The 9,421-nt window shown below is 43.2% G+C and overlaps 1 pseudogene across 1 annotated transcript; it reads left to right on the forward strand.

Annotated features, from left to right (window-relative positions):
* Window positions 1–268: 268 nt before the first annotated feature.
* Window positions 269–9,421, forward strand: LOC148779412 (DNA-directed RNA polymerase subunit beta pseudogene; annotated as a pseudogene). The gene is made up of 3 exons (XR_016046185.1): window positions 269–515; window positions 951–1,145; window positions 4,042–9,421. The product of XR_016046185.1 is annotated as a DNA-directed RNA polymerase subunit beta pseudogene (transcript).

Below are 9,421 nucleotides of genomic sequence, written 5' to 3' on the forward strand. Positions count from 1 at the left end.
TACGGGCTATTATAGAGGGTATTATATTTATAGTAGAAAAAAGAAGCAGCCCTTTTTTGCATTATTATGCAATTGCCTTTTCTATCCTCTTCTTGCATTTTTTTTTTACGTAATGCCCGCAGAGATTGCCCATGCTATGGAAGCACACCCTAGGTTAGATCTGGATCTCAATCACCCACCAAGGGTAGAGGCTCAACCATTAGTGGGTGAGGCTCATCAGGATCCCGATCAAGCGGGGGGGCAAAATCCCAATCTCTAGAATCCATGGATGGGCGGCCATGAGCCGCAGCCAGTTGACCCTATTAATGAAAGGGATCCGGGAAGGATCCGGTTGATCTTAGCAGAAAAAGATGCACAGGAAATACGAGAGATCAAGGACTCGATTTATCACGAGGTAAATCACTTAATAGAGGAGCAAGTACGGAATCAGTGGTTGAACAGGGAAGATTTCCCATCCACTCCTGATGTGGTCTCTGCAATCATCGGAGAACTATCCTGGAAGAAACCAAAAAAACGTAGGTTTTTGAGAAAGCTACTCAAAGATTTGCGTGCGGATGGGGGGAACCCCTATAAGTATCAAGCCACAAACGTGGTTAAGAGGCCGTATTGATCTCAATGATTAGTCTTTGAGTACCTCGCTCGAACCACCTGTCGTAGAAAGGGGGCCCGCATCCGAACGGGAGGAAGAAACCTCGTCAATCGGTCACTCGCCCAATCATACATCCTTTCACTCTACTCCAGATCTGGGGTCCCAAATAGACGAAGGAGGGCTGTAGAAGCCAGCTTACCGAGGAATAGAAAGGGAGGATCGGGGGCAAGAGCAAGTTGGGTTGGGGTATCGAGCCGTAAGCGCGGTGGGGGGGGGGGGGGGGGGGTGGCGGAGGACGTGCTCGTACGATTCATAGAGGATCGGGTGGGGCTATGATCTTCTCGTTGATTGTTGGGAACAGGAACTGCTCTATATTCGAAATATGCCTCTCTAGGAGCATTACGATCTGCAGCTCAAATGGTCCCTTATGAAGTCTCTATTGGTCATATTCTTATTCTGCGCCTTGTGAGAGCGCGTTTGGATCCGCGAAGGCAATCGCTCAGATGTTCCCCTAACCCGACAGGAACGGATCGAAGGGAACCGCAGCATGGGGAATGTCTGCATCTCGTCGTAAGGCTCATTTGGAGTTGTGGGTCGTAGGGTGGGCTTCGGGCTGACAGTTCGGGGCACAAGGGTCCTGGTACTATCCAGGTGCGAAGAAGCCCGGAGGTGGCTGCAATGAGCAGAAATGCCACTCACCGGCCTAAACGACGAGCAAACACTCGAACGTGAGAGCAAGGGATCACCCAACGAATGGACGAGCTCCAAGGAGGGAGGCAAGAACCATGCTTTCAGAGAAGTGGTGGTCCTCCTATCTGAACTGTGAGAATAACTGACTAAGCCGTTAGCCGTAAGGGGGGCACGGGACGGGGCCAAGAATGTATGGGTGACAGATCAGCCATAGGAGTACTCCGGGATATACACCAGGGCAACAAATGTCGAGCATACGACGATGCTGCCTGTTTGAATTTCGTGGAAGTGCCCGGCAGAGGAAAGGGCTGTAGGTGATGGCACGCTTATTCTGCTTCTTATCTAGAGAGGGGCACAACGCATAAATCGTTCCTATTTATGGGGTCATGCGTGGTGGGCATTTGGGAAAGTCGGGCCGCTTGAACGGGAGGGACCTATTCTCTTAATAGGCGGCAAAGCTGAATAGGAAGGGGATCGAGTTGACTGATGAGTGCCTTTTTAGTCAATAGGAAAAGGGTCTCATGTGGAGCTAACATGGCTGGCTACAAGTCTTGCCTTTTCAAGATAAGATGGGGTCAGAGGCCGCAGTGGAACTACCAGAGGAAAGCCCGCCCCCGCTAGCTAAGATAGATATATATTCTCGGATAGCAGTAGTCTTTATTAGAATCTCTTACCGACCAGGCCGAATCGGGCCACCGGGCAGCCCACATGCATCATTTGATGAAAGCACTCTAGTCCAGCCCCCCCTTGAAGTGGCTTGTCAACCACCGGACCATAGCTTCTCACCAACCAAATGCCCTTGGGTTGGGGCAACACTGCACATGAGTAGTTAGCTCCAGAACCCCCCCCCCCCCCCCCCCCCCCCCTCGAGAGCTGGATGTCGGCCGAGATGGAGCTAACTATACTTTCCTTGGGCTTGCCTTGCCTCAACATCTAAATAAGGGCGGGCCGGGCTAGAAAAGGAACCAGCCCAGCCTCTTCAAGAAAGCTTTGCTTGGTAAGCGCTGCCCGGACAATGCTCTGAACACTTTTGTCTTTAGTTCCACCTCCTTCTCCCATGCTAAGTCATTGGCAGCACCTCGAAAAGCAAGCACGGACGAGCCACATGCAGGGAAACTTGCACGTGTGGTCCTGATCGGGGACCCCGGTATACTGTACTAATACGTGTAGGTTCCTGTAATTCGAGTGAGATTGTCATGATGCAAAAGCGGATATGGTCCAATATTCCCTTATTCCCCGTATTGGTCATGTTCCTCATTCCTCGTCTAGCAGAAACTAATCGAGCTCCGTCTGATCTCCCAAAAGCAGAAGCTGAATCAGTTGCTAGCTATAATGTAGAATATGTGCGGGATGCGATCCTTAATTGTTCACTGTTGGCGGAAGCCAATGTCCCCGGGGTCCGGGGGACTAATTCTGAATGAAACAAAGGGCGGGTCTTTACCAACTTCAAAATCTTGGATCTTAGGGAAGAAAAAAGAGGGGCAGGGCACTCTTCATTCTTCATTCGAAACTAATGAATGTCGGGTCGGGGCTTTCTGCCTTATTATCAAAAAGGGGAGTTGGGTAAAGCTTTGTCCCTCCTTGGACGAGCACTTCGGACGTAGAACCGGGTTGCGCTGCTTGATGCTCTGAAAAAAAAAAAACAAATTAGTGGGGCCATGTCGGTACGACAGAATATGCGTTAGAAAGGTCCCCTACAACACAAAAAACCGGGCCGAAAAGCCCGCCCGCTTCCATAGAACCGTGGCAATGTAGACTTAGGTGAGAATATTTGATCCTGGGGAACCATCACAAGTACGGCCGACCTATATTCTATTTGATTGAACGAGAATGCCATGTCGTCCAGCGCAGCTTAGAAGAAGGTGACTCGGAGCTTAAAAGAAGGTTACTCGCCAGACAGCTGAGACTCCTTTTCAATAGAAAGGAATAGCCAAACCAACCCAGCTGGTTGGTCAATCTCAGAGATCTTATCGGCCGGCAAACCGGAGACGGACGACCACGGTCCCGACCTTACCAGCATCGAAGTTTTACTAATCAATGAACCCTCGAAACCTACTTGATTTTCTGACAAAGTCAACCTTTGTACATCCATAAACCTTAAAGCACTCTAGCCAAGTCTTGTCAAAGCCCTTGTTGTTGAGGGCTTTGACAAGACGTGGCTACCACTGGCTTTGCTCGTTGGTTACTTTTTGAATCTTAAGTAGGGGGGGCAAGGCAAGGATGAGCACGTAGGAATGGCGACCACTACATAAGCCACTAATGACTGAGAGAAAGCGAGCTTCAGCGAGCAGCGAGTGGAATCTCTTACTTCGGAAAGATTGAGCAGTATTCAATTATGATGACCTGGTAGAGAGAGTACGATACATCGGTGTAAAAGATTGAGTGGGATCAGTGAGGTTGGTTATAGCAAGGCATGGCTTGAAGTGCGCGGCTTACGAATAGATAAGCGGTTAGGTTGACTCTGTCCCCAGTTTTTGCTTATTATGAATCTGCCCATTTTGATTCTCCGCGGGATCTCTGTTTCCCAGCCACTAAGGTTCCGTTCGGTCCTCTTCCCCATGGGTCTTGTATATGAACGTGAGAGCAGAGCAGGGCATGAAAAATCCTTCTATTTCAATAGGCCGAGTGAACAGCATGTGTCCTGCCTCCGGGGAATCACGCCTATCGAATGAATGATTGAAGAACGAAATGAACTTTGTTCATAGTTCTTTCGACACTCCTTTTAGCTAGTAGTGGAGCATCAAAAGCCATAGCGCTCTGAGTCATTAAGAAGGGGTCCGATCGGGTCCTTTGCGCAAGCAAGCGCTTGGAAGCAAGGAACCTGCGCTGGCTTACCGTATTTATTGGAAACATTCCTCTAATGAATTCTCTGGGAACCTTTATAGTAAATGGAATATACAGAATTGTGATCAATCTTTGATTGCAAAACCCCGGTATTTATTCATAATTGGACCATAACGGGATTTCTGTTTATACCGGCACCATAATATCAGATCAGGGAGAAAGATCATAATTAGAGATTGATAGAAAAGCAAGGATATGGGCCCGTGTGAGCAAGAAACAAAAAAATTTCTATTCTAGTTATATCTGGGTTCGAATCTAAGAGAAATTCTATAAAATGTTTGCTACCCCGAAATTTTCTTGTATTTCCTGAATGAGAAAGAGAAAAAGAAAATTGGGTCGAAGGAAAATGCTATTTTGGAGTTTTATCAACAATTTTCTTGTGTAGGCGAGGATCCGGTATTTTCTGAGTCCCTCTGTAAGGAATTACAAAAGAGATTTTTCAACAAAGATGTGAATTAGGAAGGATTGGTCGACAAAATATGAACTAGAGATTGAATATTGATATACCTTAGAACAATACATTTTTGTTACCACGAGATGTATTGGCTGCTACAGATCATTTGATCGGAATGAAATTTGGAATGGGTACACTTGACGATATGAATCACTTGAAAAAGAATTGTATTCGTTCTGTAGCAGATCTGTTACAGGATCAATTCGGATTGGCTCTGGTTCGTTTGGAAAATGTGGTTCGAGGGGAGCAATCATGCATAAATTTTTACCGACTCCTCAAAATTTGGTAACTTCAAGTCCATTAACAACCACTTATGAATTGTTTTTCGGTCTACACCCTTTATCTCAAGTTTTGGATTGAACTAATCCATTGGCACAAATAGTTCATGGGCGAAAATCGAGTTATGTGGGTCCCGGAGGATTAACAGGGCGAACTGTTAGTTTTCGCATACGATATATACATCCTAGTCATTATGGACGTATTTGCCCAATTGACACGTCCGAAGGAATCAATGTTGGACTTATTGGATCCTTGGCTATTCATGCAAGGATCGGTGATTGGGGATCTATACGAAGTCCATTTGATGAAATATCTGATAGATCAAAAGAGGAACATATGGTTTATTTATCACCAAGGAGAGATGAATACTATATGATAACGGTAGCAATAGGAAATTCTTTGGCCTTGAATATGGATATTCAAGACGAACAGGTCGTTCCATCCCAATACCGTCAAGAATTTGTGACTATTGCATGGGAACATCTTGATCTTCGAAGCCCTCCAATATTTTTCTATTGGAGCTCCCCTCATTCCTTTTATCAAACATAATGATGCGAATCGAGCTTTAATGAGTTCGAATATGCAGCGTCAAGCAGTTCCGCTTTCTCGGTCCGAGAAATGCATTGTTGGAACTGGGTTGGAATGCCAAGCGGCTTTAGATTGGGGGTTCAGCTATAGCCCAACAAGAGGGAAAGGTCATTTATACCGAGACTGAAAAGATCCTTTTATCAAGGAATGGAGACACTATAAGCATTCCATTGCTTATGTATCAGCGTTCCAACAAAAAGACTTGTATGCATCAAAAACCTCAGGTTCATCAGGATAAATATGTTAAAAAGGGACAAGTCTTGGCAGATGGTGCGGCTACAGTTGGTGGGGAATTCGGTTTTGGAAAAAACGTATTAGTAGCTCATAAGCCATGGGAAGGCTACATTTTTTAAGATGCAGTACTAATTAGCATTAGCAAACGTCTGGTATATGGCGTTTCACATCCGAAAATATGAGATTCAGACTCATGTGACAAGCCATGGCTCTGAAAAGATCATTAATGAAATACCTCATTCAGAAGCTCATTTGCTTCGTAATTTAGACAGAAATGGAATTGTGATGCTCGAAACTTGGGTGGAAAGAGGTAATGTTTTAGTAGGTAAATTGATGCCTCAGACAGCGAAAGAATCATCGTATGCCCTGAAAGATAGATTATTACGAGTCATACTTGGAATTCAAGTATCCACTGCAAAGGAAACTTGTCTAAAACTACCTATAGGTGGAAGAGGTCGAGTTCTTGATGTGAGATGGATCTAGAAAAAAGGGGCTTCTAGTTATAATTCAGAAAAAATTCGTGTATATATTTCACAGAAACGTGAGATCAAAATCGGTGATAAAGTCGCCGGAAGACATGGCAATTTTGGGTATCATTTACCAAATTTTGCCTAGATAAGATATGCCTTATTTGCAAGTTGGAACACCAGTTGATATGGTCTTCAACCCATTAAGAGTACCTTCACGAATGAATGTGGGACAAATGTTTGAATGCTCACTGGGGTTAACGGGAGATCTGCTGGACAGACATTATAGAATAACACCTTTTGATGAGAGATATGAGCAAGTGGCTTTGAGAAAACTAGTGTTTCCTGAATTATATGAAGCCAGTAAGCAAAAAGCAAATCCATGGGTATTTGAACCCAAGTATCCTGGAAAAAGTAGAATATTTGATGGAAGAACAGGAGATCCTTTTGAACAACCTGTTATAATAGGACAGTCCTATATGCTGAAATTAATTCATCAAGTAGATGAGAAAATCCATGGACGTTCCAGTGGACATTATGCACTTGTTACACAACAACCCCTTAGAGGAAGGGCCAAGCAAGGGGCACAACGAGTAGGAGAAATGGAAGTCTGGGCTCTAGAGGGATTTGGTGTTGCTCATATTTTACAAGAGATGCTTACTTATAAATCCGACCCTATTAGAGCTCTTAAGGAACAACTTGGTACCATGATCGTTGGAGGAACAATACCTAAGCCTGAGGGTGCTCCAGAATCTTTTCGATTGCTCGTTCGAGAACTACGATCTTTGGCTTTGGAACTGAAACATTTCCTTGTATCTGAGAAGAACTTCCAGATTAATAGGAAGGTCGGAATGAATCAGAATTTTTCTTCTATGATCGACCGATATAAACATCAACAACTTTGAATTGGATTAGTTTCTCCTCAACAAAGAACTGCTTGGGCCAACAAAATCCTACCTAATGGAGAGATGGTTGGAGAAGTGACAAAACCCTATACTTTTCATTACAAAAGCAATAAACCAGAAAAAGATGGATTGTTTTGTGAAAGAATCTTTGGGCCTATAAAAAGTGGAATTTGTGCTTGTGGAAATTATGGAGTCATCGGGGATGAAAAGAAGACACGAAATTTTGTGAACAATGCAGAGTTGAATCTGTTGATTCTCGGATACGAAGATATCAAATGGGATACATCAAACTGGCATGTCCAGTGACTCATGTGTGGTATTTGAAACGTCTTCCCAGTTATATTGCGAATCTTTCAGATTGAACTCTTAAATAATTAGAAGGGCTGGTATACTGCGATGTGTGATTTGATCGAAATTACAATTCTACAGGTTCAGAATGAAAAACTGTCATCCCGTTCAATCCAATTAGGGTGCCTCCAGCTCTGACATGTGTCTTAAGAGCAGTAAAATGAAGCTTAGAATTCTGGGTCTATTCAAGACTTCCAAATGAAAAGGGAATTGATCCATGGTCGATTCTGTAGCGGATCAATCAATAGGGAATTCTAGTTGTACCTTGTAAAAAAAGCGTCTTTCGTGGCCAGCCATTGTATTTCTTTTAGTTTAGAATGAGATTATGTTCAAAGAAGCAGATATTACATGGTTACATGAGTCTATCGCATATATGCTTCACTTCAAGGGACACCATGGCAGAACCGTCGAGGCGAAGTAGGGACCTAAAAGATCGAATGGAATGATATATAGACAAGTAAATCCCTAATACCCCTAGTATTCTTTGAATTTAAGAGAATTCATCATTCGAAGGGAAGGAGACTACTCAGTAATTCCACTTTGTCATAATGTAATGAGTCATTGAGGAGAAGTCTAGCTTTATCAATGAAATATTGATTGGCCCTCATCGAGAACTTGAGTAAGGAGTAGTTTTGGGATTTCTCTAGAATAAAATTTTGGAGTGAGAACCCCTTTATTTTGTACAACTACTTGAGCCGGATGAGAGGAAACCTTCACGTCCGATTTTGAGGGCTATAGGAACTTATCCCAATTTTTCTTTTGCTAGGCCCATAGCTAAAAAACCCACTTTCTTAAGATTACGAGGTTCATTCGAATATGAAATCCAATCCCGAAAATACAACATCCCACTTTTTTTTACTACCCAATGCTTTAATCTATTTAGAAATCGAGAAAGATCTACTGGAGCAGGTGCTATCAGAGAACAATTAGCCGATCCGGATTTTTAATACAGATAGTTCATTGGTAGAATGGAAGGAATTGGGGGAAGAAAGATCCACTGAGAATGAATGGGAAGATAAAAAAATCGTAAGAAGAAAGGATTTTTTGGTTAGACGCATGGAATTGGCTAAGAATCTTCTTCGAACAAATGTAGAACCAGAACGGATGGTTTTGTGCCTATTACCAGTTCTTCCTCCCGAGTTGAGGCCAATCATTCAAATTGATGGGGGTAAACCAATGAGTTCAGATATTAATGAACTCTATAGAAGAGTTATCTATCAGAATAAGACTCTTATTGATCCATTAACAACAAGTAGATCTACGCCAGGGGAATCAGTGATGTGTCAGGAAAAATTAGTACAAGAAGCCTACGATAAACTTCTTGATAATGGGATCCGTGGACAACCAACGAGCGACGGTCACAATAAAGTTTACAAGTCTTTTTCAGATGTAATTGAAGGCAAAGAGGGAAGATTTCGCGAGACTCTACTTGGTAAACGGGTCGATTATTCGGGTCGTTCTGTCATTGTGTTGGGCCCTTCTCTTTCATTACATCGATGTGGATTACTGCACAATCGAGCTCTTTCAGACATTTGTAATTCGTGGTCTAATCAGATAACATGTTGCTTCCAACATAGGGATTGCTAAAAGTAAAATGAGGTAAAAAGAACTTGGGAAATACTTCTTTAAGTTATGGAAGGACATCCTTTATTGTTGAATAGAGCATATACTTTGCATAGAATAGGCATACAGGCGTTCCAACCTATTCTAGTGGAGGGACATGCTATTTGTTTACATCCATTAGTTCATGAGGGATTCAATGCAGACTTCGATGGGGGCTGTTCATGTACCTTTGTCTTTGGAAGCTCAAGCATAAGCCCGTTTACTTATGTTTTCTCATATGAATCTCTTGTCTCCGGCTATTGGAGATCCTATTTCTGTACCAACTCAAGATATGTTGATTGGCCTCTATGTACTAACGATTGGGATTCGTCGAGGTATTTGTACCAATAGGTATAATCCATGTAACCACATAAACTATCAAAATGAAATAGTTGACGATAATAATTATAAGTATACAAAA

The sequence above is a fragment of the Amborella trichopoda genome, chromosome 12 (genome assembly GCF_054954075.1).
Source record: "Amborella trichopoda isolate Santa Cruz 75 chromosome 12, AtrichopodaSantaCruz75HAP2 v2.0, whole genome shotgun sequence".
Classification (NCBI taxonomy): domain Eukaryota; kingdom Viridiplantae; phylum Streptophyta; class Magnoliopsida; order Amborellales; family Amborellaceae; genus Amborella; species Amborella trichopoda.